Here is a 7,143-nt window from a genome sequence, read left to right as displayed (position 1 = left end):
AGTTTTCTTATAAATGGCTTTAAACTGTGTCAGCATTAATTCCAGTATATAGTTTATATTGAAGGCAAGTTATTGGTCTATAGTTTTTAGGATAGTTTACAGGTTCACTCTTAAGGAAGAGTATCCTTTTTCCTGTTGTTAACTAGGTTGGTGTCTGTTTGGAGTACACATATAAATAGGTCTTACTCAGGGCGAAATCTTAATGTAACAATGTTAATATTTTTAGCCAGAATTTAGGTACTGCATCTGGGGCTGGGGTTTTCCATCTAGGAACTTTTCTTAATTGCATATCAATTTCTCTGGCCATTACTTCATCCCATTTCATATCCTGTACATTTGAACTTCTTACTGTTTCTTTACTTTTTCTATCCATTCAGTATCTGTTGGGAGGGTGGCCTAATGGTTAAGGTATTTGCCTTACAAACACAGCTTAGTTCTAACCTATGAACCTATCTTTGTTATGTTCCACAGGGTCTGCATAGACAGTTCTCCAAAATGTGTCTATTTCTTCTTTTTTTTTGGTGGTGTTTCTATTCCTTCTGCTTTGTTTCCCAATTCTCTATAAAACGATTTTGGATCATCAATGAATTGTTTATTTTGTTCTTTTCCTTTATATTTATCTGCATATCTCCTAAGTTTTTCTGCCAGTGCTAACATCTTTAGTTTATTCTTTGCAATAGTGTAGGATAGATCCTGGTCTGTTTTAATAATGAACATTGTTTTTATCATGTCTGTCTTTCTAAGTGTTTTTGTTGACCTGTTCCCTCTTCTATACTCATCTGACAGTGACACTTGTTATCTTAATTTCTTTATATTTTTATGTATTCAAAATTTCCATGGTGACATTTGACTTCCTCCTTTTTTTTCCCTTACTGCTATATATTTTTATGGTAAGACTTTATTGGTTATTAATGTAGCTGCGCAGTAATATATCCTATTTACCTCTGCTATATCACACAAATTTTTATTAATAGTCTTGATTACTGTGTTCACTTGTTTTATTAGACTTCTAACATTTTGGGTCATTTTGACTTTCTGTAATTTATTTCTTTCATTGAAGTTAATATGTCTATGCATCTCTATCAAATCAAGCCGCTCTTCCCTTAGATCTTTATATTCTTTATTCACCAGTTCCTGTGACATTCTACAGAAAGTTCCAGAACATCTTCCTGTGACAGTTTCTTTTCAGCTGCATCCTGTGTCATCTGTTGCTCTTTCATATGGTAATTCACTGGCCTATCACTCTACAACATTGACTGCATCACAGTTGCCACCATTACCTGTCCCTTTCATTACTGTGTAACGTCAGCTGAACTTTTGTACTGGTTTCTTACTGAAAATTTCTGAGTATCTTCATGTGGTAACTGATCAGATGCTTTCTGTTCCACCTATTTCTGCTTAATTTAGTGACACAGTGTTCCATCATGCAGAGACATTATCACTGTTGGATTTTCTACATTTAATCCTTTACTTCACTGGTAATTTATAACTTCAAGTTTCTATTTCTTTAACTTTTCCATTGCAAATCATCTTCTCTACTTTCTCCATTTATTTATTTATTTATTTATTGTGTTGTAAAATTGTCCATATCCATATTCCTTTAACTGTATTTCTCTTCAAATATCTTTGGTGCTGCTTTTTCGTAGGAGTTTGGCTTTCTCCTTTGCATAAATATTATACCATATCAGATCTCTTTTTCTTTCCCATGTCCATATTTCTTCTTTAGATGCCTCCCACTCCACCTGTTTCTACTTACTTTGGAGACTCATTGTTCCATCACTCTGTGACATAACCTGTGTTAAACATTTTGCACTAAATCTTTCACTTTGCAAATATTCCATAACTTCAGCTTCCATTTGATTAACTTCTGCTTTACTAGTCTTCTGTTCTACATTCACTCTTTGTGGTCTTATTTTTTCTATTGTAACATTTTCCATATCGGGGGTGCCTTTGCCTGTATTTCTCTTCAGATACCTTTGGAGCTGCTTTTTTGTAATGATTAGTTTGGCTTTCTCCTTTACATACATATTACACCATATCAGATCTCCCTTTCTAACTCATGTTCACGTTTCTTTTTCATACCTTTAAAAAATCTCTTTTTTTCTTTATACTTTCACACTTCCTCAGTCACTTCTTTTTTCCAAATGGCCCAAGGTTTCTTGGTCTATATGATGTTTTTCATGAATCTGTTATAGTAGTAAACACAAATTTGCATTTAAAGCTTTTGACGTTTTTTTTTTGAAGTATGCTTCTTTCCTTTAATTTCTTTTTTAATCTTTTTGAAAATCTTCTATCCTGAAATTCTGGGCATCTTGCATAATAGTAACAATACATAATTTATTCTTTATCCTCAACAGTCTATCATCTTTATGGCTCTTTTTTTGGTCTGTCAGTTTTTATGTCTTTTTGTGGACTACTACTTCCCTGCTCAATGGGGGGGCACCCCCCCCCCGATCCTGGCCTAACACCATTGAAGGAATGTTTCCCTGTCTTGAGGATTCTACACTATCATTTTTTCCAGTCCTGGCACCATTGTGCCTACAAGGATTGGACACTTTTGTATCCTGGTACTTGTGCATGCAGATGTCTCATGTATGTTTAACCTACTTCTCTCAGTGATATATGCTATATAAAATACAGTCTATATATCAGTGTAGTCGAGGTGAGATTTTGTGAAAAACAGGGCCTAATATGTGAGGGTAGTCACTGAGACTTGGGGATAAATTCAATTCCAGCAGTACTACTATCCTTTGCTTGCTGGTTTTATCATCTCTCCATCCTGATCCCTAGGAATACATTTGGTAAATATAAGGGATTGAACAGTGCCTGACTACATCTCACAATATAACAGCAATGATGAATATAGAATAAAAGGATTATTTAAGCAACAGGTTCATGTAGATCAAAGAATGGGTACGGAGTCTATGATAAGTGATTTAAGTCAATATCTAAGCAGCTGGGGTTGTCAAGACATTCAGAAATGTGTTTGTTGACAAATTCAAAGTTTAATTAAATGTCTTTTGTAAAGCTTTGAGCATTTGATTCAAACCCAGTACACTTGGGAGCAGAACCTAAATAATCTTCCGAATTAAGGAATCAGCTGTGTACAATGGCAGCTTTGTTCACTAGAAACAGGTCATGGACACAGTGACAGCTGCAAATATGCCAGAATATTTATACACTGATGAGATGTCATGTGTGCTACAGGCCACAGACAACTAATCTGACTTCATACAAACAGAGGGGGGCCAAAACTGTTTAGACTAAGTTTGAAGTTTCATATCAGCAATGTGGAAATGATTCCATCACTGACTATTTATGCCTCATATCTCCCTTCTCCTCCATCCTTAATACCCTTCCTCCATTCAGTTTCTCACTTTTCACTCTTCCGCACTCTGTAGTCAACACACTGTTATTTTCGTGGGCCTCCTTAGTATATATTGTAAATGGATGCAGTGGTATCAAAGCATCTCCATAACACAAAATCTGTAATTTCTTCTTGAAGGATCAAAGACAACACACATTTATTGTACCCCCACTGAAAGATTAACATTCTGTATTAATGACCTGCTGCTACCTTATTACTCATTCTTAGTGTAGACACACCAGAGTTCTAATTGCTCCATACTTGCCAAGACTACTTGACATAGTCTGCTTCCACAGCACCACCTGTATGTTAACATTCGTACTGCAGGCATTGAGTCTGCATGCAGTAGCACTATTCATGTGCAGGTTGAGCTGAAAGTCTCTGCTGCTATGTGGCACTGCAGCACCACCTGATTGATGGAAGTAAGAATGCATGCATGAGATGCAAGAAGACTGTCATGTATGCATTCTCACCATTCACACAGTGGTATAGAAATGCCATATGTCTTCTGTAGGAATGCATAGTCTAGACGTTTAAACAAGTGAAAAGTTTGAGTCATCCCCACTGTAAACTGAGGATGACTCATAGAAGTGAGTGCCACGCATGTGCATAATCTTTGGCCTCCCCCTTGCGAGTGCTCCCCTTCTTGCAATACAGTTCCACCTGTATGAGGAATTTGATACTGCAGACAACATGGCTTCCCACCATATACTGCCTGCAGTACAACTTCCCTTTTAATGGTAGAGCTGTAGCAACACTGTGACCTCATTGGGTTATTTTGATGCTTTGGAGTGTTACTTTGGTGTTCATCATTATGTTATGAGCATGGTTCCCATTTTACATCTTGGCATAGAACTCTGTTGGTCTTCATTAAGATACTTGGCTTGACGACTGCAGCAGTTCTCTCTTATGAAATCAGGCATGCTGTTACTGCTTTGTGTAGCTACTCCAAGAACAGTCATTTTTGGAATCCCATTGATTAATCTGTTCTCAGTGGGTAAGTAGTAATGGGATGGGGTAAAGAGGGAGGCAAAGACAATCTTTATAAATGCATTGAATTAATTAAAATGAAGTAGCTTATATTTATGAAGCCTATTAAAATAATTTTGGTATGTTTTCCTAAGCTAAAAATAGGTCAGCATGTCGTTGATGTTATGATTCTAAGGCCATTTTGTTTTGGGAATGCTAGAGAAGTATGGAGTGACTAGTAAATTAGTGTCTCTTGGTCCTTTACTTATTTTTTGACTCATATAATTTATATATGTTCCAGTTTTCATATAGTATCTACTGACTTAATAACTATTTCACTTGTATATACCTGATCCTGCAAACTAAACTTAAGGCTCTAGCTTATGAAAGAAAGACAGTTTTAGTCAGCAGCAGCCAAATGAGAAACAGCTTACTTTTGTTAGTTACGGCCTTTTCGAACCATGAGTTAAAGAGCAGCGCATCATACATTAGAATGCATAGTTAAGGAACAAGTTTCCACTCTGTTTGCATCATTACTTGCTTGGTTGTATAACTCTTACAGGGGTATGGAATTTGCATTTCTTTTCAGTTGATTGCAGATTCTTTAATGACCATTACTGGTCTGTGACCACGGTATGATCTATGTCCCATGGGTTTCTAGTGATGGTAAAAGCTTGGTTTTATTGGGATAAGTATTTATTGTAACATATGAACTCGTATGTGCAGATACAACAGCTGTAACTCCAAGTGAAGTTCTTGTCTGTTCTCATCACCACACAGGGCAGATATACTGTGTCCCTGGTCAGATTGATATCCCAGTTGGTGTAGTTAACAGTATCATTATTCACCCAGACCCACTGGTCAGAAATCTGGTCCTCAAGTAATCCGATCCACACCCCATCTCCACTGGCTTTGCTGGCAGTGTCTGCAACCTGCAGCTGTGTGTCAATGTCCGGGATACTGACAATGTCAGTGTAGTGTTCTCTGCAGTAAAACAAGGCTTCCATAAAAGTCATGTTCTTTTTTATCAAGTAGAATTCCACAATGACATCTAAAAGAAAAATGAGATATGTGACTATTGTATTTTGGGCAAGCATGTTTTTATGTTACTTAATCTCCTAAGCAGCTAAAACTGCTGAAATACGACAGTTAACATATATGAAATAGCAAAAGACAGTTTTGATCTGTGAAATCTTGAGCTGACATGCTAAAATACTGATAAATACATGAAGTATAACATTTTCAAATATGTATTTTACAGGTATGATGGGTTATTTGTGATTTTCTGGCACTGCATATATTGTAGTGGATAACACTCAGATTCCTGTTGAATACAAAATGTTACTGGTGCTTTAACCATAGCTCCTTCTAAGAGAAACCAATTGTTCAATATAAGCATTTTACTGTATAAATAAATCATTAACTGTCAGTGATATATATCTACCATATGATATATCGACATTTATAAGTTCACCTTTACATATATTCAATTTATATATGGAAAGATGATAAAATCAGCAAGCAAAGGAGAGTAGTATTGCTGGAATTGAATTCATCCTGAAATCTTGGTGAGTACCTTCGCAAGGTGGACCCTGTTTTTACACAATTTCACCAAGCTGACACTGATGTATAGAACATTGCCAGATTCAATAAAGAATACACCAAGTGTACATGATATGCATTCAAAACATTCTTATCACAATTTTTGTGCTTTCTAGTCACTCAGAAAGATTAAGCTAAGTGTACATGTAGTCTACACTTTGTGGTAACCTTTATGAATCCCTGTCAATTATTTGTTGTTATTGAATCCTTGTCTGTATTTTATATAGCATGTGTCACATATGTCATGGACAGAAGTAGTTTAAAAGATACAAAAGACAGCTGGGTACACAAGTCCCATGATAAAAAGTGCCCAGTCCTGGTATGCAACTGGTGCCAGGACTAGAAAAAAAGACAGCGATGAATCTTGAAGATGTAGAAACATTCCTACAATGAGGTTAGGTCAGAGTATGGGGGAGAATGCCCCTCCCTGTTGTAGAAGGAAGTAGTAGTCCATTATATCTATTATTCACTAGGTCATATAAATATGGGGAAGTTTCTTCAAGATTGGAAACATGTACTTATTTAACTTGTTTTTAAGGGAAAGGGGAATAGGACAAACTCAGAATCATATAGACCCTTAAGTCTACTTTCATGTTGTGGACAAATAATGGAGAAGGTATTATTGGATAAGTTATTGTCAGAACTGGATAGGTTGGGAAATGAAACCATATATCAGCATGCATATGTTGAAAACAGATCTATTACCACTTGTAACATGATGTTCTATAACAATATAATAGCTATGAATGAAAAATTGTGCTGTAATGTAATTTGTATAGATTTATCTTCAGCATTTGACAGAGTCATACATATAACACTGATCAATAAATTAGTAGAACTAGGTATTGATGTGCTCTTGATAAGACAAATAGCTGCATGGCTTACAAATAGGACATGGCAAGTATCATACAGCAACTGGACAGGCAAAATCCTTGGTTACAGTAAGGGTGTTCCACAGGGCTCTGTCCTAGGCCCTTGTTTAGATTGTATCTTTCAGATCTAACTTTTTCATCTGTGGCGTTCTACAGTCTATATGCAAGCGACCTGAAATTGGGTAAACTGATTACATGTGTTACAGATAAGGCATGTCTGCAAAATAACTTGACTAAATTGACCATTTGGGCACAGGAGAATAATATGCTGATGAATACATCAAAAACTAAGCATATGAGATTTGGGAGACATAAACTGAAAGGTGAATATTT

Source organism: Protopterus annectens, chromosome 9.part0, assembly GCF_019279795.1.
Source record: "Protopterus annectens isolate FY-2018-M chromosome 9.part0, PAN1.0, whole genome shotgun sequence".
Taxonomy (NCBI): Eukaryota; Metazoa; Chordata; order Ceratodontiformes; family Protopteridae; genus Protopterus; species Protopterus annectens.
Note: the sequence above shows the minus strand (reverse complement) of the source record.